The sequence below is a fragment of the Ranitomeya variabilis genome, chromosome 2 (genome assembly GCF_051348905.1).
Source record: "Ranitomeya variabilis isolate aRanVar5 chromosome 2, aRanVar5.hap1, whole genome shotgun sequence".
Taxonomy (NCBI): Eukaryota; Metazoa; Chordata; class Amphibia; order Anura; family Dendrobatidae; genus Ranitomeya; species Ranitomeya variabilis.
Genome location: NC_135233.1, coordinates 918958459 through 918981848, shown reverse-complemented (window position 1 = coordinate 918981848; position 23390 = coordinate 918958459). Strand labels below are relative to the sequence as shown.

General features: G+C 40.2%; 1 long non-coding RNA gene across 1 annotated transcript; it reads right to left on the bottom strand.

The window, feature by feature from the left end:
- Positions 1-246: 246 nt before the first annotated feature.
- On the bottom strand, positions 247-20104 carry LOC143810025 (uncharacterized). The gene is made up of 3 exons (XR_013222606.1): positions 19787-20104; positions 17957-18083; positions 247-515 (listed from the first exon to the last, which is right to left on the bottom strand). It is a non-coding gene; the product is annotated as an uncharacterized LOC143810025 (long non-coding RNA).
- Between the last annotated feature and the right edge of the window lie 3286 nt (positions 20105-23390).

Genomic DNA, 23390 nt, shown 5'->3' with positions numbered 1-23390 from the left:
ATGTGGTTTGGGCTCTCTCTCTTGCTCTCTCTTTCTCCTGGTACAACATGATGGACAATAATAAATAATATGTAAGGCATTGCGGACATGGAGTCGCAAAGGTCTATCAATGTCCGGCTTATATCATGCCAGATTATGTGCAAAAGACTCCTCCCCATCATCATTCACCATGTGTGAGAGATAAACTAAAACCCCACTCTCAAACTTGGACCTAGTGGTGATGATGGGAACCTCCCGCATGCGCCAATGTCTTTGGGGGATAGGGGATGCAACTGGTGAATAATCCAGCAGATTCATTGGGCTGCTGCTCCATCATTCATCCACTTCATCTGTGCTTGTTGCTGGTCCTCTTTGGTGCTGCTGTGGATGTGAAGAGTTCTGGTGCTGTTGTGGCTGATGTATCAGAGGATTTGCCTGCTGCTGTTCCTACATACTCTTCAGAATCTTCCACGGGTTCCAAGAGGGCAGCATAGGACTCCTCTGATGTCTCCCTGTCACTAATGTTGGTGTACATTCTGCAAGAAAAACATACGTTATTTAATCCACATTTTCCATAAGTGGTTTAATTTTAGCAAACATGGGTTAAACTTAAAACTTATGGATGAAGATACAGAATAGGGGACAGAAAATGAAGTTGAACCATATATATATTCAGTGGGGGAAATAAGTATTTGATCCTTGCTGATTTTGTAAGTTTGCCCACTGAGAAAGACATGAACAGTCTATAATTTTAAGGGTAGGATAATTTTAACACTGAGAGATAGAATATCAAAAATAAAATCCAGAAAATTACATTGTATAAAATATATTACTGTATTTCCATTTTGCAGTGAGAAATAAGTATTAAATCTCTCTGGCAAACAAGACTTAATACTTGGCAAAACCCTTTTTGGCAAGCACAGCAGACAGACATTATTTTGTAGTTGATAATGATGTTTGAGCTCATGTCAGGAAGAATTTTGGTCCACTCCTCTTTGCAGATCATCTCTAAATCATTAAGATTTTGAGGCCGTCTCTTGGCAACTAGGAGCTTCTTCTCCCTCCATAAGTTTTCTATTGGATTAAGGTCTGGAGACTAGATAGGCCACTCCATGACCTTAATGTGCTTCATTTTGCTTCTTCTTTTTTGCCTTAGCTATATGTTTTGGGTCAACATCTTGCTAGGATACCCAGCCATGACCCATTTCTAATGTCCTGGCAGAGGGAAAGAGGTTGTCATTCAGGATTTTATGGTGCTTGGCTCCATCCATTCTCCCTTTGATGCGGTGAATTAGTCTGGTGCCCTTAGCAGAGGAACACCCCCAAAACCTTGTTTCTACCTCTATGCTTGAAAGTGGGGATGGTGTTGTTTGGGTCATAGGCAGTAGTGATGAGCGAATATACTCGTTACTCGAGATTTCTCGAGCATGCTTGGGTGTCCTCCGAGTATTTTTTAGTGCTCGGAGATTTAGTTTTTCTTGCCGCAGCTGAATGATTTACATCTGTTAGCCAGCATAAGTACATGTGAGGATTCCCTAGCAACCAGGCAACCCCCACATGTACTTATGTTGGCTAACAGATGTAAATCATTCAGCTGCGGCAAGAAAAACGAAATCTCCGAGCACTAAAAAATATTTGGAGGACACACGAGCTTGCTCGAGAAATCTCGAGTAACGAGTATATCCGCTCATCACTAATAGGCAGCATTTTCCTTCCTCCAAACACGGCGAGTTGAATTAATGCCAAAGAGATCAATTTCTGTCTCATCTGACCACAGCACCTTTTCTCAATCACTCACAGAATCATCCAGGTGTTCATTGGCAAACTTCAGATGGGCCTGCACATGTGCCTTCTTGAGCAGAGGGATCTTGTGGGCACTGCAGGATTTTAAACCTTTACAGTGTAATGTGTTACCAATGGTTTTCTTGGTGATTGTGGTTCCAGCTGCCTTGAGATCATTATCAAGTTCCCAGTGTGTAGATTTATCCTGATCTCTCACTTTTCTCATGATCAAGGATACCCCATGAGGTGACATTTTGCAAGGTGCCCCAGATCAATGTTGATTGATAGTCATTTTGTATTTCTTCCATTTTCTTACTATTGCACCAACAGTTGTCTCCTCACCCAGCGTCTTACTTATGGTTTTGTACCACATTACAGCTTTGTGCAGGTCTATGATCTTTTCCCTGACATCCTTGTAAAGCTCTTTGGTATTGCCCATGTTGTAGAAGTTAGAGTCTGACTGATTAATTGAGTCTGTGGACAAGAGTCTTTAGATGTAAGACAGCTGTCTTTATTACAGGTAACGAGTTGATTAGAAAAGTCTAACTGGTCTGTAGGAGCCAGAACTCTTAATGGTTGGTAGGGGATCAAATGCTTATTTCTCACTACAAAATGTCATTAAATGTATATACCGTATATACTCGAGTATAAGCCAAGATTTTCAGCCCTTTTTTGGGGGTTAAAAGTCCCCCTCGGCTTATACTCAAGTCATACCCAGTGGTCGGCAGGGGAGGGGGAGCGGGGGCTGTCTAATTACACTCACCTACTCCTGGCGCGGTCCCTGCAGGTCCCTGCTTCCCCGGCGCCTTAGCTTCTTCCTGTACTGAGCGGTCACATGGTACCGCTCATTACAGTAATGAATATGCGGCTCCACCTCCCATAGGGGTGGAGCCGCATATTTATTACTGTAATGAGCGGTAACAGTGACCGCTCAATACAGGAAGAAGCTGCGGTGCCGGGGAAACAGGGACTGCACCACGCCAAGAGCAGGTGAGTATAACGGGTAGGGGAGCGCTGCGCGATATTCACCTGCTCCTTGTTCTGGCGCCGCTCCGTCTTCTGCAGTGACGCTCAGGTCAGAGGGTGCGGTGACGTGGTTAGTGCACGCCCTCTGCCTGAACGTCACTGCAGAAGACACTGAAGATGGAGCGGCGCTGGAATGAAGTCAGGTGAATATTGAAAGTGCCGAGGGCCTGAGCGACGAGAGGTGAGTATGTGATTTCTTTTTATTGCAGCAACAGCAAATGGGGCAAGTGTCTGTATGGAGCATCTTATGGGGCCATAATCAACGTTTGTGCAGGACTATATGGTGCAAATATCTTTATGGAGCGTCTTATGGGGCCATAATTAATGTTTGCGGAGCATTACATGGGGCAAGTGTCTGTATGGAGCATATTATGGTGCCATAATCAACATTTGGGCAGCATTATATTGGGCAAATGGAGCATCTTATGGGGCCATTATTAACCTTTATGCAGGATTATATGGGGCATAATTTAATATGGAGCATCTTATGGGGCCATCATAAACTTTATGGAGCATTATATGGGGCTCCTGATTCAATATGGATATTCAAAAACACAACCTACTGATGTCTCAATTAATTTTACTTTTATTGGTATCTATTTTTACTTTTGACATTTACCGGTAGCTGCTGCATTTTCCACCCTAGGCTTATACTCGAGTCATTAAGTTTTCCCATTTTTTTGTGGCAAAATAAGGAGGATCGGCTTATACTTGGGTCGGCTTATACTCGAGTATATACGGTAATTTATACAATGTGATTTCTGGATTATATTTTTGGTATTCTATCTCTCAATGTAAAAATTAACCTACCCTTAAAATTATACACTGTTCATGTTTTTGTCAGTGGGGAAACTTACAAAATCAGCAAGGGATCAAATACTTATTTCCCCCACTGTATGACATCTTTCCTGATGCTGCTGAGCCTCTTTTTGCCCCCTGTTGCCTCTCACAATGATAGGTATCATGACAGCTGCGCCACTGGCGGTTGATATCACTTACTGTTTTTAAGAAAAGTGAAAAACAAATTCAGATAACTATTTGACATTTTGGCTCACTTTGTTACATACAATCAACAAAGTTTAACCTTCCCAGCAGATTGTCTAAGTCCTAAAGTCTTTCACAAAACCAAAAATATGATATAAATTATGATTTAACAAAATAACACACAAGTGTGCATGGGTCAACATTTAAAAAATAGCAATGCTTAATAATTGGTGACATACAGGCATGCAAGAGCATTTCTGATAATTTAATTAAATGTTAAAAGTGTTTTTTTAGCCCCTTAACTCCCAAGGGTGGTTTGCATGTTTATGACCGGGACAATTTTTACAATTCTGACCACTGTCCTTTATGAGGTAATAACTCTGGAACGCTTGCATGGATCCTAGTGATTCTGATAATGTTTTCTTGGGGCATAAAGTATTTCATTATATTGGTAACATTTCTTTGATATGACTTGCGTTTATTTGTGCTAAAAATGGAAATTTGGTGAAAATTCTGAAAATTTTGCAATTTTCCAACTTTAAATATTCATGCCCTTAAATCACACAGATATGTCACACAAAATATTTAATTAGTTTAAACAATCACTGTCCTCATTATCTAACTGGCACTTCCAAACATATGCTCAAAACTATCGGTCTGACACATTAGGCAGCCAAAAAACATGAAGAGATCCAGAGTATTATTAAAATAAGGCTTTATTAATAGAAAATATATCCAATGCCATAGTGCACAAGCACCTAAATAAGAAGTGGGGAGCTACCACATGTATCATGCTAAAAAGCACATTTTGCAGTATAAGACAGAAGGCAACGCTAAATATAGATCAAGTACACACCACTTTACGTTGCCTAAGCATACATATAGTGACATCAATATATTAAATGTACAAAAGCAATCGCCATATCTACCTGTGACTGGCCCAGCGTCCCACCTCACCCCTATAAGGCTATGTGCACACGTAGGAAATGTGGTGCAGAATTTTCTGCACTAAATCTGCATCTCCTGGCAGAATCCGCAGGTGCAGATTTTCTGCAGTTTTTGTGCGCTTTTGTTGCGGATTTTGTGCAATTTTTGTGCAGTTTTTGTGCAGATTTTACCACTGCGGATTTTTATCATGGAGGGGTGCAGAAACACTGCAGAACTGCACAAAAGAAGTGACATGCACTTCTTTTAAATCTGCAGCAATTCCGCACTGATTTTTCTGCACCCTCTGCACAGCTTTTTTTTTACCATTGATTTACATTGTACTGTAAATCACAGTGTGGAACTGCGCCTTTTCTGCGCAGAAAATCCACTGCAGTTCTGCAGGAAATCTGCATTGTGTGCACACAGCCTTAGGGTTAAAATTTGACAAGTATTTTCTCATTTTTACAACACCATTTTTTTTTGTTAGGGACCACATCGCATTTGAAGTCACTTTGAAGGGTCTATATGATAAAAAACACCCAACAGTGACACCATTCTAAAATCTGCACCCCTCAAGGTGCTCAAAACCACATTCAAGAGGTTTATTAACCCTTCAGGTGCTTCACAGGAATTTTTGGAATGTTTAAAAAATGTTTTACTTTTTTCACAAAAAATTTACTTCAGATCCAATTTGTTTTATTTTACCAAGGGTAACAGGAGAAATTGCAGCCCAAAAGCTGTTGTACAATATGTCCTGAGTACGCCGATAAACCATATGTGGGAGTAAACCACTGTTTGGGCACATGGCAGAGCTCGGAAGGAATTTTCAATGCAAAATTGACTGGAAATGAGATAGGACGCCATGTCACGTTTTGAGAGCCCCTGATGTGCCTAAACAGTGGAAATCCCCCAAAAGTGAGACCATTTTGGAAAGCAGATCCCCTAAGGAACATATCAAGATGTGTGGTTAGCACTTTGAACACCCAAGTGCTTCACAGACTTTTATAATGTTGAGCCGTACGAAATAAAAAATCACATTTTTTTCACAAAAATACATTTTCTCCTCCAATTTTTTATTTTCCGAAGGGTAACAGGAGAAATTGAACCCTAAAAGTTGTTGTGCAATTTGTTCTGAGTACGCTGATATTCCATATGTGGGGGTAAACCACTGTTTGGGCACATGGCAGAGCTCGGAAGGGAAGGAGCGCCATTTGACTTTTCAATGCAAAATTGGCTGGAATTGAGATAGGACGCCATGTCGCGTTCGTCGCCCTGTTTGGGCTCAGGGAAGAGCGCGGAAGGGAAGGAGCACTGTATTGGAATGGAGGCTTAGATGGAATGGTCTGAGGAAGTCATGCTGCATTTGCAGAGCCCCTGATGTACCTAAACAGTAGAAACCCCCCAAGTGTTCACTAAAGTTTGTAACGCAGAGCCGTGAAAATTAAATTAAAAAATCATTTTTTTCCACTAAAATTATTTTTTAGCCCCTAGTTTTGTATTTTTACAAGGGTAACAGGAGAAATTGGACCCTAAAAGTTGTTGTCCAATTTGTCCTGAGTACGCCGATACCCTATATGTGGGGGTAAACCTCTGTTTGGTCGCACAGCAGAGCTCGTAAGGGAATTAGCACCGTTTTACTTTTTCAGAGCAGAATTGGCTGGAATTGAGATTGGCTACCATATCACATTTGGAGAGCCCCTGATGTGCCTAAATAGTGGAAACCCCCCAATTCTAACTCCAACCATAACCTGAACACACCCCTAACCCTAATCTCAACCTTAACCATAACCACACCCCTAACCTGAACACGCCCCTAACCCTAATCCCAACCCCAACCACATCCCTAACCCCAACACACTCCTAACCCGAACACACCTCTAACACTAATCCCAACCCTAACCATAACTCTAACCAACCTCTAACCCTGACACACCCCTAACCCTAATATCAACCACAAACATAATCCAAACCCTTACCCCAACCCTAAATTTAGTCCCAACACTAACCCTAACTTTAGCCCCAAACATGACCCTAACTTTAGCCCCAAACCTGACCCTAACTTTAGCCCCAATCATAACCCTAACATTAGCCCCAACCCTAACCCTAATTTTAGCCTTAACCCTAACCCTAATGGGAAAATGGAAATGAATACATTTTTTTATTTTATTATTTTTCCCTAACTAAGGGGGTGATGAAGGGGGGTTTGATTTACTATTTATAGTGGGTTTTTATAGCGGGTTTTTGTTTGACATTTGTCACACACTTAAAGATGCTTTTTATTGCAAAAAATAGTTTTTGCATCACCATATTTTGAGAGCTATAATTTTTCCATATTTTGGCCCACAGAGTCATATGAGGTCTTGTTTTTTGCTGGACGAGTTGACGTTTTTATTGTTACCAATTTCAGGCACATGACATTTTTTGATCGTTTTTTATTACGATTTTTGGGAGGAAGAATGAACAAAAACCAGCAATTCATGAATTTCTTTTGGGTGGGGCATTTATACCGTTCTGCGTGTAAAAAAATTGATAAGGCAGTCTTCGGGTTAGCATGATTACAGCGATACCTCATTTATATAATTATTTTATGTTTTGGTGCTATTATACAATAAACTTTTATATAAAAAATTATTATTTTTGCATTGCTTTATTCTCACGGCTATAAATAATGATGCTGTATGGTGGCTCATATTTTGCGGGACAAGATTATGTTTTTAGCGGTATCGTGTTTATTTATATCCATCTTTTTGATGGTGTTGTTATTCCATGTTTTGTTCGGGAATATGATGATAAAGCATTGTTTTTTGCCTCCTTTTTTATATATTTTTTTACGGTGTTCAGTGAAGGGGTTAACTAGTAGGACAGTTTTATAGGTCGGGTCGTTATGGATGCAGCAATACTAAATATGTGTACTTTTATTGTTTGCTTTTTTTACATAAAGAAATGTATTTTTTTGGAAAAATATTTATTTATTTATTTATTTTTTATTTAGTAATTTTGTTTTAAATATTTTTACACATGTCAAATTTTTTTTTACTTTGTAACATTGTCCCAGGGTGGGCCATCATTGTATAAAGTCAGATCGCTGATCTGACACTTTGCAGAGAACTGTGTCAGATCAGTGATCTGACAGGCAGTGTGGGAGGCTTCTAAGCGCCTGCTCTCAGCAGACACCCAGCCGCGATCGGCCATGCTCCCCCCGTGAGCGTGGCTGATCGCGTATGATGTACTATCCTGTCGATGGTCAGAAAGGCCCAGGTCACCTCGACGGGATAGTTTGACGGATGTCAGAAATGGGTTAAAAAACAAATGAAATATTATGTTTAAAAAAAGTACATGAATGAAACAAACACATAACATATTTTGTGCTACGTGCTCATTGTTGTTTGCTCCTTTCTAGAGCTCACATCATAATTGGGATAAATCTGCCAGCAGATGTATATCCAAGATGCATCCCTTTTTCTGTCATCTTGATAGGCTCACTATCCTTTATCCCATAGCTCAAGAAGTTTCTGCACTAACACAATTAGCATCGCCACATTTAAGAGAGTTGCCATGGCTATTATCTCCTTGGAGGCATGTACGTGTTTTTATAGGTGGCCAGGATGGGTTTGCTTATAACTTACTGCATTGAGCTCATGTAATTTCCTGGGCAAGTGGAGAAATTTACAAGAAAATTGCATGGCATTCGAAGAGGTCAAGTGCAGTCCGAGTGCTGTCCGATTTTTAAATAATATTCATTGACTTCTATTGCCAAATGTGATTTCTGATTACAATGGCAACATTCTGCAACTTTTTTCCAGTCCAAGGTGGAAAAAATTGCAGATGAACACACAATCAGAGACTATTATTGGTCCAAATGCAGTCCAATTTTTAATCGGATTTCATTAGTCTGATTTAATTGCAAATGGGGGCGAGCCCATAGACCTAAGATTTCCATTATATATTGGCAATACTTTGGTATTGCAGTATATAGTATAATTGAAGATCAAAGGTTAAAGACAAATGTTTTTAAAATATATATAAAAATATAAAAAAACAAATCACCCCATTTTCTCCCATTAAAAATAAAGGAAAAAATACACTTGTGGTCAAAATTGTTGGCACCCCTCGTTTAATGACAGAAAAACCCACAACGGTCACAGAAATAACTTGAATCTGACAAAAGTAATAATAAATAAAAGTTCTATGAAAATGAACAAATAAAATAAGGCATTGCCTTTCAATCATGCTGCCAAAGAATTAAAAAAAAAAATAAAACTCATGAAATAGGCCTGGACAGAAATGATGGTACCCCTGAAAATAATGTGACAAAAGGGACATGTTAAATCAAGGTATGTCCACTAACTAGCATTACAGGTGTCTACAATATTGGAATCAGTGAGTGGGCCTGTATATAGGACTGCAGATACTCACTGTGCTGTTTTGTGAAATGGTGTGTATCACACTCAACATGGACCAGAGGAAGTGAAGGAAAGAGTTGTCTCAGGAGATTAGAAAGAAAGTTATAGACAAACATGTTAAAGGTAAACGTTATAAGACCATCTCCAAGCAGCTTGATGTTCCTGTGACTACAGTTGCACATATTATTCAGAAAGATAAGATCAATAACATTGTAGCCAACCTCCCTGGACGTGGCCGCAGGAGGAAAATTGATGACAAATCAAAGAGACGGATAATGCAAATGGTAACAAAAGATCCAAGAAAAGCTTCTAAATAGGTTAAACGTGACCTTCAAGCTCAAGGAACATCAGTGTCAGATAGCACCATCAGTCGCTGTATGAGCCAAAGTGAACTTCATGGGAGATGACCAAGCATATCAAGAAAAGAACACTGTCCCTACTGTGAAACATGGAGGAGGCTATGTTATGTTCTTGGGCTGCTTTGCTGTATCTGGCACAGGATGTCTATAATCTGTGCAGGGTACAATGAAATTTCAAGACTATCAAGGAATTCTAGAGATAAATGTGCTGCCCAGTGTCAGAAAGCTTGGTCTGAGTCACATGTCATGGGTATTGCAACAGGATAATGACCCAAAACACACAGCTAAAAACACCCAAGAATGGCTAAGAGGAAAACATTGGACTATTTTAAAGTGGCCTTCTATGAGCCCTGACCTACTGTAAATCCTATTGAGCATCTTTGGAAAGAGCTGAAATATGCCATCTGGAAAAGGCAACCTTCATATACGAGACATCTGGAGCAGTTTTCTCTTGAGGAATGGGCCAAAATACCTGCCGAGAGGTGCAGAAGCCTCAGTAACAGTTACAGGAATCGTTTGATTGCAGTGATAGTCTCAAAAGGTTGTGCAATAAAATATTAAGTTAAGGGTACAATCATTTCTGTCCAGGCCTATTTTATGAGTTTTATTTTTTTTTATTCTGTGGAAGCATGGTTGAAAAAAAAAATGTCTAACTTTCATTTATTAATTTTCATAGATCTTTTATTTATTATTACTTTTGTCAGATTCAAGTTATTTATGTGACCATTGTGGGTTTTTCTGTCATTAAACGAGAGGTACCAACAATTTTGACCACGTGTGCATATGTTTGGCATTAATTTACCACATTTGTAAAAGTCTGATCTATTTCAAATATGGAATAAACTAATTTATTAGTAAATGCCCTTAAGATAAAGAAAATTAAAACATCAGAATTGTGCTTTTAGGTTACCTCACCTCCATAAAAATGTAATTATAAGCGAAAAAAAAATCCCATGCACACCAAATTGGTATCAATGAAAGCATCAGTGCACTTTGCAGAAGGCAAGCACTGAGCAAGATATAGGGAAATAAAAATCTAATAGTGCTCGGAAAGTGGTGATTCACAGCAAAATAATTTCTTAAACAATATTCAGATTTTTGTTATTGCTTGAATAAAGTAAAATCAGTACATGTTTGGTTTTATCATAATTGGATTGATAAAATACAACAGCAACTAGCAAAATGTAATGTTTATAATTGTATCATTGGGACCCTGATTTCTGTGCCTTCTTCAACATGTTGTGTTTGCCAATAGAGCATGTAAAGATCTGAGCACATGTGTCCAGCTCCAGCCAGCAATAACCTCCCATTCCCTCATCAGTGTTCTAAATACTCCAAGTCGCCCAATGGAGTTGAAGCCAGTCCTCGGGAAACACCCTCCAATGATAACTGTGTCTTAGTGGGGTATTTTTTTGAGGCCGAGCCCATCAACTGGGACTGTATATGAGATTCCCTGTGGTGACAGCTCCACTGGGTCTACTATCCCCATCCACATAATGATACTAGTGACAGGAAGAACAGTGTCTTACTTGAGGCACCTGAGACACTAAACACTAAAGAGAGTATTATTATTATTTATTTATATAGCACCATTGATTCTATGCTGCTGTACATGAGAAGGGGTTACATCAAAATACAAATATCATTTACAGTAAATGACAGACTGGTACAGAGGGAAGAGGACCCTGCTCTTGCAGGCTTACATTCTACATGATTATGGGGATGGAGACAGTAGGTTGAGGCTGCCTTCCCATGATGTTGAGGTGGCAGCATGGTCATTACAGGTTGTAGGCTTTTTTGAAGAGATGGGTTTTCAGGTTCCATCTGAAGGATCCAAATGTGGTGGATGATCGGACGTGTTGGGGCACAGAATTCCAGAAGGGGGATATTTGGGAGAAATCTTGGAGGTGATTGGGTGAGGAGTGAGTAAATGTGGAGGAGAGAAGGAGGTCTTGGGAGGACCGGAGATTATGTCAGGGAAGATATTGGGAGATTAGTTCGGAAATATACAGAGGAGAAAGGTTATGGATGGCTTTGTAGGTCAGTGTTAGTAGTTTAAACTGGATAAGCTGGGAAATTGAGAGCCAGTGAAGGGATTTGCAAAGTGGATAGGCAGGAGTGTAGCCAGGAAAGAGATTAATTAGTAAGGCAGCAGCATTAAGAACAGAATGGAGAGGTGCGAGAGTATTAAAATGTATGCCACAGAGGAGGGTATTTCAGTAGATGATTAGGGCATGCACAAGCATTTTGCTAGTGTGAGGGTTTAAGGAAAGACGGATTCTGGAAATATTTTTGAGCTGTTGGTGACAGGAGGTGGCGAAAGCTTGGATGTGTGGTTTGAAGGACAGGGCAGAGTCAAGGGTTACACGGAGACAGTGGATTTCCAGGACAGAGGAAAATGTAAAGTCATTTATTGTGATAGCTAGATCAGGTAGGGAAGATATGCAAGATGGAAGAAAGATAATTAGTTTAGATTTGTCCACATTGAGTTGAGGAAGCGAGAGGAGAAGGAGGAGGACATGGCTGATAGACACTCTGGGATTCTGGACAGCAGAGAGGTGACATCTGAGCCAGAGAGGTAGATCTGAGTTTCATCAGCATATAGATGGTACTGGAAGCCATAGGACTTTATGAGTTGTCCCAGGCCAAGGGTATAGATTGGGAAGAGAAGGGGTCCTAGAACAGAGCTTTGAGGGACACCAACAGAGAGAGGGCGAGATGAGGAGGTAGTGTGGGAGTAGGAAATGTTAAATGTGCAGTTGCTAAGGTATAAGGAGATCCAGGATAGGGAAAGGTATTTGACACCAAAGGAAGAGAGGATCTGTAGCAGGAGGCAGTGGTCAACTTTGTCGAAGTTAGAGGACAGGTCTAGAAGGAGGAGTATAGAGAATTGTCTGTTAGCTTTGGCTGTAAGTAAGTCATTAATAAGTTTGATCATGACAGTCTCAGTGGAATGGTGGGGAAAGAAGCCAGATTGTAGGTTAATGAAGAGCAAGTTAGATGCAAAGTGAAAGGAAAGTTCAGTGTGGATGTGTTGCCTAAGGAGTTTGGAACCAAACGGGAGCAAAGAAGTGGGGCAATAGCTGGACATAGCACGTGAGTCAAGGGATTTTTTTTGAGGCTAGGTGTGATTGTGGCATGTTTGAAAGCAGAGGGGAAGGTACCTGAAGTTACTGATAGGTTGAAGAGAGGGGTTAGGGGTGGGATAAGTGTGGTGGTGATGTTGGGGAGGAAGTGGGATGGAATGAGGTAAAGTGCATAAGTGGTGAGGTGTGATTTGGAGAGGAGATGAGCAAGCACTCCTTAATTGATTTTGGAGAGGGAAGTTATGGGGTTTGGGCATTGGTCTGGTATACAAAGGGGTTGTGGTGGCTGGACAATAAAGACTTGCTTTGTTTGGTCTATCTTATTTTTGAAGTACGTGGCAAAGTCCTCGGCAGAGATTAGGGAAGTTGGAGGGGGCAGTGGTGGGCGGAGGAGGGAGTTAAAAGTGTTGACCAACTGTTTGGGGTTGGGGAATAAGGAAGATACGAGGGATGTAAAGTAAGCCTGTTTAGCAGATGTGAGAGCTGATTTGAATACAAGTGTTGCGTGTTTGAATGTGGTGAAGTCATCTTGTGAATGCGTTTTCTTTATCGCCGCTCTGCATTTCTGGATACTTGCCAAAGTTTTTTAGTGATGTTATTGTGCCAGGGTTGTCTATTTATTCGTCACACTCTGCTATGCAATGAGAGGCAAGAGTGTCATTGTAGAAACTAGTGGCGGTGTCTGTTCTGTGGAGTGAAGATATGGAGGACAGTGGTAGAATAGAGTCAGAGAGACTAATTGAATGATTGCCTTACCTGATTTCCAATCTCGTGTCAGGCCTTATGGATACATAAAATCCAGCCCGCATGGCTTCCACTGCTTACTGTCACTGAATGGATACATTAAGCCTTAGCATGAACACTTTCCAGGAAAAATGTGTGCACCCTAAACTGATGAGCAAACAAATCTCTTATTAAACACAATAATAAGCTCAACATAACTGGTGCATTGTGCTGGAAAAAGTCTGCATACCTTAGAGCCCCTTAGGCTCCTCTCTACATACAAAGGTCCAATTGTCTGTGGCAAGCTCCTCACATAGCTCATTAGGCAACTAGGAAACTGTGGAGCACAATAGAAGTCTATAGTTCCTCAGAGGAAAAACAGTTATGCATAATTTTTGTTTCAAATAATAGTCTCGGATGAAGAACCTCCAGCAACTGATCAAATGTCTGCATCTACATTTGATAAAAGTTATGTAAAATGGGCATGTGCTGCCATAGGTCACTGTAGAGGCTGCTGACATGGCCTTTGTATCTGCATTGCGATACAATAGGATGAACCCACAATCTATGCCTCCTTCTCGATTCCTCCTGCCTTCTGTGCCTCTAACCAAAGCTACAGGATACAATCAAGAGCAAGAGGGCAAAATCACCAGTACTTAATGGCACAATAAACATTTTACAGGATATCAGACTTTTGGTGCAAAAAAAACAAACATATTTTCCAATGATGGGGAGCAAAAAAATATGACGTTTTTGCAGTTAGGTGAGTTTCAGTGGGTCCTGTAAATTTAAGCTTTTTTATGGCAATAGTGGGAGGGTTTTACTTTGAAATTGGATGTAAAAAACATGTGCCATATAGAAGTGAAAAATAGACATATGAAAGGCACACAGATGTAAAAAACGGAAATACGGATTCAATACAGATCTAAAAAAACAGACTAATGTAACGCAATACTGATGAAGATAAGTCATAGAACAGATGATTTTGCATACGTTCATTTAAACCCAGCCTATCTCTCAGGATTACTACAAGAAAAGTCTTCTATTTGCAAAGTTACTAAACATTCTTTACTATACATTTAAACAGTAAAATAGCGTTCAAAAGTAAATATCTGCTTTCAGGTGGGGAATTAAAAAGGCTTCACTGTGCAAAATGAAAATATTACCAGTGACATGGCATAGTAAAAAATAACAAAGCTAACTGCAATTACCATGATCCAGCGCAAGCCACTCCTTGTGTGACTTGCTGCTGACCATGGCAGCTAGTCATCGGTTCCAGCGATCCTGCTCAGAATGGTGCTGATTTTCTTCCAGCATTTGCTGGATACTGGTAAGTGCTGGTAGGTGAGTAGACCTTTGTTTGTTATTTTGTAATGAACCAAGCTTCTTGTAATATTTTCATTTTGCACAGACAAAACATTTAAGTTCAAAGCTAATGTGTATATTATTTTTATAACTAAAAGTAACAATTTCTGTGGCAGACCCAGGGCACCCTCAAATAATAATGACTTGTTCTATTAAACAGAAGCATAATGTAAGCTGTAATTTGGCCAAGCTTTGTCACAAACTTCATGACAAAATGAACAGAGTGTGCAGTTCATTGATTTATCTTTCATTAAACAGGTCAAGTGCTTTATTTCCATTGCTTTTTGTTGAAATAGAGGCTGAAAACAGAAATATGCTAATTGCAAGGTTATGAATGTTGAATTCCATTTTTTGTTACAACTATAATAGTTAGCAGGAATACTTACACAAAATAGATATCATAATTATTCATGCAAATTAAAAAACAAACACATTAGATTACCATTTCTGTAGCCCAAATTACTATGTAATTGATTTATATAAATCATGTGTCTTCTGAATCTTGATAAAAACAAATAATAATTTAGACATTTGTTATATTTTGGCTGTTCCCTAAGCCCCTAATAATCTGCTCCCAAGTCCAAATTGAAACAAACTGAAGTCAGTGTCTTAAAAACTATATTTTCTACTGATGTTATCAATCCTGTGGTTAAAGTAAATCTGTCAGTAGGATCTATCCTCCTAAGCCATCTATGTGGGAATACAGGTTATTACAGGTCATATGAAGCTGAATAAAGGGATATCTGGATATCTGCAATCTCATTCCAAAGATATTTACCTTTTTATTATATGCAAATACGCTATTAAATCTTTGTCCTGATGCAGATCTTAATAAGAATCTTCCTCCAGAGCTTATTTTAATTGAAAGGGGGAGTTACCAGTGTATTGTGTAATGTTGACACTTTGCTCTCTAGTGCCATCAGAACTAAGAAATTACAGCTGTGCTATCAAAGTACAGCAGAAGTAAACTTTGTCTCATTACAAACACATTTGCATCTACAGTTTTTCTCTCACAATGCAGTCAGCGCTGGTGGAAAAAAAGGGAATCAGCTCCAAGAGATAAAATCACTTAACTTTAATAGTATTCATATAAAAATAGGCTATAAGACATTCAAAAACCAGATATACCGGAAGGAGAGTGCCTGTATAAACTGTACGCGTTTCGAACACACAAGTGCTATTAGACTTAGTCATTTACAGTTGTGCTCCCCCGGTGCTGTAGCTTCCATTTCACAGGTAGCCAGAGTGGGGAGGGAGGCAGTAAAGCAGGGTTGTCCGCAGTGTTAGAGGACAACTGCAGATGTGTTTTCAATCACACACAGTTCAATTCAGCTGTACTGTTTTACTTCTGTAGTACTGTGTTATATTTGCTCTCAATGCAGATCTGCATGTGGTTATTAGAGCAAATTGTCAGCCATAACATGGGTCACTCTTGTAACGCCTTCTTTCTTTTTTAAGTTCTAGAGGCAGATTCTCATACAGATCAGTGTCTAGCTCATTGCCCTGGAAAACTAATTTGCATGTAAGAAAAATGGACTTCTCAGGAATAAGACATCAGATTAGATAACAAGGTATCATTTTATTCAGCCTCCTATGACATACATGCCCATGTAGATGGCTTAGGAGTGTTCATCCTTTTGACAGACTCCCTTTAACCAGTGAATCCTGGTCACCATCTCCTCTGTACTGAAGTTTACTAGAAGTGTCCCTTAAAGGGTACATTCTGTTTTTCTCAGATTGCTATGTTTCTTTAGTGCTAGTAAAAAAAGCAAATTTGCAATTTTTTTAAATATTCCCACTTTCTCAAAACAGCATTCCTATTGCCTTTTATTATTTACTGCTAATTGCTAGTGTTGAGCATCCCGATACCGCAAGTATCGGGTATCGACCGATACTTGCGGTATCGGAGTTCCGATACTTTTGTGATATCGGGAATCGGTATCGGAACCATATTCATTTGTAAAATAAAGAATTAAAATAAAAAATATGGATATATTCACCTCTCCGGCGGCCCCTGGATCTTACCGCTGTAACCGGCAGCCTCCGTTCCTAAGAATGAGCGCGTGAAGGGCCTTCGATGATGTCGCGGCTTCTGATTGGTTGCGTGAGCGCTCATGTGACCGCTCACGCGACCAATCACAAGCCGCGACGTCATCGCAGGTCCTTCATGCGCTCATTCTTAGGAACGGAGGCTCCCAGTTACGGCGGTAAGGTCCAGGGGCCGCCGGAGAGGTGAGTATATCCATATATATATCCATATACTCATCCATATATATATATATCCATATACTCACCTCTCCGGCGGCCCCTGGACCTTACCGCCGTAACCGGGAGCCTCCGTTCCTAAGAATGAGCGCGTGAAGGACCTGCGATGATGTCACGGCTTGTGATTGGTCGCGTGAGCGGTCACATGTGCGCTCACGCGACCAATCAGAAGCCGCGACATCATCAAAGGCCCTTCACGCGCTCATTCTTAGGAACGGAGGCTGCCGGTTACAGCGGTAAGATCCAGGGGCCGCCGGAGAGGTGAGTATATCCATATTTTTTATTTTAATTCTTTATTTTACACATGAATATGGTTCCGATACCAATTCCCGATATCACAAAAGTATCGGAACTCGGTATCGGAATTCTGATACCGCAAGTATCGGCCGATACCCGATACTTGCGGTATCGGAATGCTCAACACTAGTCGTGATCTCTCCAGCAATTTTTTAGCTTTTAATATAACTATCTCTCTTTGACCCCTCTACACTTGCAATGCTGCAAAGGATGGCAAAGCTGCTTTATGCAGTAACATTGAGAGTGCACAATTAATGCTAGCTATGTGACGAGGTGTCAGTCAAAAACAACTCTTTTAGGTCTGTTAACAAGTAGCAATACATGGCTAAACTGCATTGAGAACACTGGTTCCCATTTATTGGCCCATGTAAACATATCACCAATCTGCCATAGAACATTGGCTGATTCTATAATTTATGTGTGCCCTCAGATCATTGTTGTCAGCAGTACATTTTCCGATTTAAACAGAAAGTAGAATATTGAACCAACAATAGATTTTCCCCATTGCAGTGGTCACTTTATGCAGTAACTATTGACTTGTTTTATTGTCGATTGATACCTATATTTTTTATTCTTCATAGAAATCAAAATTATGACTTTTAGATCACAAAATAAAATAATGGAAAATATAAAAATTCAGTCCTTGTAATTTTAATTCCCTCCTTGAAAAAAAATGTCATTTGTTGTAAAGACATGAGAATGCTTCCATGTTTCCAAAATTCAGTTTTACAATATGTTGGTATTTTCATTACTACTTTACCTTCTTTACATATTGTGGTGGAGTGTGTGATTAATCAAGCAGGGATGGCAGACAGGTGAACACTCCAACAACTTTATTGCATCACTTGGAGAATATTCCAACAAATATTGTTATAATTCCTCAGATTCTGTAAAACAGCAACATGAACAAATCAGGGCCCAGGGATACCACCCAGCCATCTAATATCAAGAAAGAAAAAATACTGGTTAGTAGAATAGCTTGTCAATCCAGCAGGGTACTAAAGTGGGTGACAATATTACATCACAGATGATCCTCAGTCTTGTATAGTCCATACATTGGTACCAGGATATGGCCTCAGCAACAGATTTTTGCAAGACAGAACACACCAACCCTCAAACGTGTCTTTCCTTTTCAACCTTCTTCTTGGGATCAGCCCTATAGCTGGGCAGAAATGCTCACACAGGAAGGTCAGGGTCCAGGAGCAGTAATGTCATTGTGCTAATTCAGAACTCTTATATCCTGTGTGTGCGGTCGTGCTTCAGCCATTGCATTATTATACCGTGACTGAGAGTGGTAGTGTATGGACATCAATGCGCTGCTCTGTCCCTGTGGACTCATCGGGATCCTGGATCAGGTGAGTGTATGACATTTCTTATTTTACTTAAAAATTTTGGTGTGACTGAGGGGGCATCATACACTATGGAGGACCCTCATGCAATGGAGATAGGGGCTCTCTTACATGTTAGGAGTTAAAGTGTGGGGGCCATTATACAGCTGAAGGTTACTGTTGGAGCCCTTAAAATGTAGTGAAAATTGTGGGGTGCCCACATACATTATGGGACAAATGTGGGGGCCAATATACTTTGGCAGACAAATATGGGACCATTTACGTGGGGGTTACTGTGATGGCCATTATAAAGTGTGAAGACCACAGAAAGGGACATTATACAGTGTGAGGGCAATGATACAGATTTGGGGCCATTACACAGTGTGGGGACTACTGAGAGGAGCATTATACTCTGTTTTGGGGGAGCGGTGAGAACTTTGTATTGTGTATGGGAAAGCAGTGAGGACTTCATAATGTGTATGTGGGAACAGTGAGGATATCATGCTATGTATAGAGGAAATATGGGCCCATCATACCATGTATTGGGGAGCTGGAGGCTCATCATACTATGTATGGGGGAGCTGCATGCCCATCATATTGTGTATAGAGAAGCTGTGGGCCCATCGTGCTTTCTTCAGGGGAGATGTGGACCCATCATTATACTCTGTATATCAAGCTGTGAGTATTATACTGTGTATAAGGGAGATGTGGGAACATTATACTGTGTATAAGGAAGCAGTAGGGGCATTATACTGTTTATAGGGAAGCTGTGGGCCCATCATACTATGTAGGGGGAGTTAATAGAAGAGAACAAAGGAGGCTTTCTCAAATATATAAAAGCGATAAATTTATTAGTTACAAAAAAACACTCATACAAAAGAGACCAATAAAATAGACATGATACAAAAACACATGAACACGTTATCTGTAAATCCCCGTGTACAAGACACAAGAGTGTAAAGAAAGACACCAGGACTAATAAAGGAGCGTACCACATAAACCATTAGCTGTACATGTTCATAATGTGGACCGTAACTAAGGTGCTACCAGGCCAAAATATCCATGTGTAACTATGAATGAAATACTATGTCTATCACCCTCTGTGTGTCCTATGCCATATGGACACGAGTGGTGAAAGAGCTATAGACCATGCGTTATGTGCACCCTAAGGTCCTAGACACAAAAACCTTATGGACCCTGGAAACGCTAGTGGTCCTGAAAAAAATGGTTATCATATTGAGCACATGGAAGGCTGGTCTCACCTGGTATGCGGACGCTCCAGCACGCACCCCGACGCACGTTTCGCTACTTGTAAGTACTTGCTTTATCAAGGGGAATAGTGTGGATTGGGAATGGTTTTCAGGACCTTATATCGTCCTGACAACGGTCATGTGACCATCATGTGATGGTAACCACCCCCCGGCCGTGTTGGGCGGCGCACGCCCACATCACTGCAGTCATCTCCCCGCCCCAGCCCGGGCCTGCCCAGCCACACACAGGAGCAGGCACCAATAGGTCCCGATCTCATGCGCAGATGGGCGCCGCCGGACGAGAGCGGGTGACCGACCCCAGCAACACAGTTAATGCGCACCACGGCCAGGGTGTATATAAGATGACCATATACTAGATAAAAACTAAAAAATACATGTGTGGAACATAAATAAACGATGGAGGTTCTCCCATATAGCAGGGGGTCCAAACTTTTGCAAATATTCTCCCAATATGTTGGTATTGTCCAATCTTATGTTCCAAGTAACCATATAGATCTTTTGCTGCTTGTAGCATATGCGGGACTTAATCATATTGCAGTATTCACTGCTCACTATGGAGGACACCTGCATCATGTGGAACTAAAAAATGTATCCATATGTGGCACATGAGTATACGATGGAGGCTCTCCCATGCAACAGGGGGTCCAGACTTTTGCAATTGTTCTCCAAATATGATGGTATTGTCCAATCTTATGTTCCCAAGTGACCATATAGATCTTTTGCTGCTTGTAGCATATGCGGAACTTAATCATATTGCAATATTCACTGCTCACTATGGAAAAAACCTGCATCATGTGAAACAACAACAAAGAAAAAAATGTGATTAAAACCAGACACAAAAACACATACAAATAAAATACGGGATGGTAAAGGTAAAGTGAATACTGCAATATGATTAAGTCCCGCATATGCTACAAGCAGCAAAAGATCTATATGGTTACTTGGAACATAAGATTGGACAATACCAACATATTGGGAGAATATTTGCAAAAGTTTGGACCCCCTGCTATATGGGAGAACCTCCATCGTTTATTTATGTTCCACACATGTATTTTTTAGTTTTTATCTAGTATATGGTCATCTTATATACACCCTGGCCGTGGTGCGCATTAACTGTGTTGCTGGGGTCGGTCACCCGCTCTCGTCCGGCGGCGCCCATCTGCGCATGAGATCGGGACCTATTGGTGCCTGCTCCTGTGTGTGGCTGGGCAGGCCCGGGCTGGGGCGGGGAGATGACTGCAGTGATGTGGGCGTGCGCCGCCCAACACGGCCGGGGGGTGGTTACCATCACATGATGGTCACATGACCGTTGTCAGGACGATATAAGGTCCTGAAAACCATTCCCAATCCACACTATTCCCCTTGATAAAGCAAGTACTTACAAGTAGCGAAACGTGCGTCGGGGTGCGTGCTGGAGCGTCCGCATACCAGGTGAGACCAGCCTTCCATGTGCTCAATATGATAACCATTTTTTTCAGGACCACTAGCGTTTCCAGGGTCCATAAGGTTTTTGTGTCTAGGACCTTAGGGTGCACATAACGCATGGTCTATAGCTCTTTCACCACTCGTGTCCATATGGCATAGGACACACAGAGGGTGATAGACATAGTATTTCATTCATAGTTACACATGGATATTTTGGCCTGGTAGCACCTTAGTTACGGTCCACATTATGAACATGTACAGCTAATGGTTTATGTGGTACGCTCCTTTATTAGTCCTGGTGTCTTTCTTTACACTCTTGTGTCTTGTACACGGGGATTTACAGATAACGTGTTCATGTGTTTTTGTATCATGTCTATTTTATTGGTCTCTTTTGTATGAGTGTTTTTTTGTAACTAATAAATTTATCGCTTTTATATATTTGAGAAAGCCTCCTTTGTTCTCTTCTATTAACTATGATCTATAAGGAGGATGTTTATGGTTTTTTGTGACATATGGGGGTCACAATGACGTTTCTGGAAAATTGGTTAATTATGTAGGGGGAGTTGTACATGAGGACTTGGGAAATTATTTAATGTTAAATGGGGACTTAAAGGGAATCTGTCAGCAGGGTTGTACCCAGTAATCCACAAACAATGTCAGGTAAGAGCCATTATACTGATTAAAATGATACCATGGTTGATAAAATCCATCTTGTGGTTGTTGGGTTATCTTTATTTTCATTTAATGAAATGCTCATGCTCCAGGGCGGGACTGTGGAGGCAGTCTTCATGTAGTGCTCTGATTAACTATTCATAATGAAGACTGCTGACCGGTCAGTTACCACTCAGTGACCTGCCCCCTAGTTAAAATAATGAAAATTATATATACATAATAAAATAAAATAAAAAAACCTTATGCAGTCAGACACAAGCCATGGCACTTGCGCTGCAGCATAATCACATCTGTAATGTGCATAAAATAGCTCTATAACTTAACTATATAAATGAGGTATCGCTGTAATCGTATTGACCCTAAGAATAAAACTGCCTTATCAATTTTACCACACACGGAATGGCATAAACCCCCTGAATTGCCAGTTTTTGTTCATTCTGTCTTCCAAAAATTGGAATAGAAAGCAATCAAAAAATATGTGCCTGAAAACTCGTCCTGCAAAAAATAAGCCCTTATATGACTTTGTAGGCCAAAATATGGAAAAATTATAGCTCTCAAAATATGGTGATGCAAAACCTAATTTTTAAAAACACAGTCTAGTAGTAAATGTAATAAAGGAATATCGTATATCCCCCCAAAATATGATATCTATACCTCCCCAAATAAATTAATTAGGGAAAAAGAGGGTCAATTCCACCATTGATAATTTAAAATAACCAGTTTGGCACATGCACTTTACATGGGAATCATTGGTTGTACCTATATATATATATATATATATATATATATATATATATATATATATATATATATATATATTTAAAAAAATGGACTATTGGTGATATAGTTGAAATATAATTATTATACCTATGAGCTTATATCCACTTGGATTGATTTCATGTTATGTTTAGACTTGCACTTGTCACTTTCATTAGTCTTGCTTAAATTTTTATTACTGTTTTAATTTTGGAAATAAATACTGGTTATTTTAAATTATCAATTGGTGGAATGCACCCTCTTTTTCCCTAATTCATTTATTTGGGGAGCTGTAGATATCAAAACCTATTTTTTACAAAAAAAAGTATCTTTAAGTGTGTGACAGCAGCCAAACATAAAAACCCTAGATAAATCTGGTAGCTCTGTAATCGCACCGACCCGAAGAATAAAGTCGCTTGATCACTTACACCGCACGAGAAATGGCATAAAAAATAAATAAAACCAATTCTTCATCTGCTGTTGAATTTTTCATTCTGCCTCCCAAAGATCACAGTAAGGCTCAGCGCACATTTATCCTGCACTCTTCGCTGAGCGCTTATGCCAGGATTTATGTGTAAATCTTTGAAATATGTGATTCAGACGGAGGCTCTGGTGGATGATTCAATATTATGAGTCAGATGGAGGCACTGTGGACAACATCTGACATGTGATCCGGCAGTGTCTGTCTTTTTAGGATTGTATAAAAGTGTCATCGGCCGCAGTTTTATGCACTTTTGAAAAA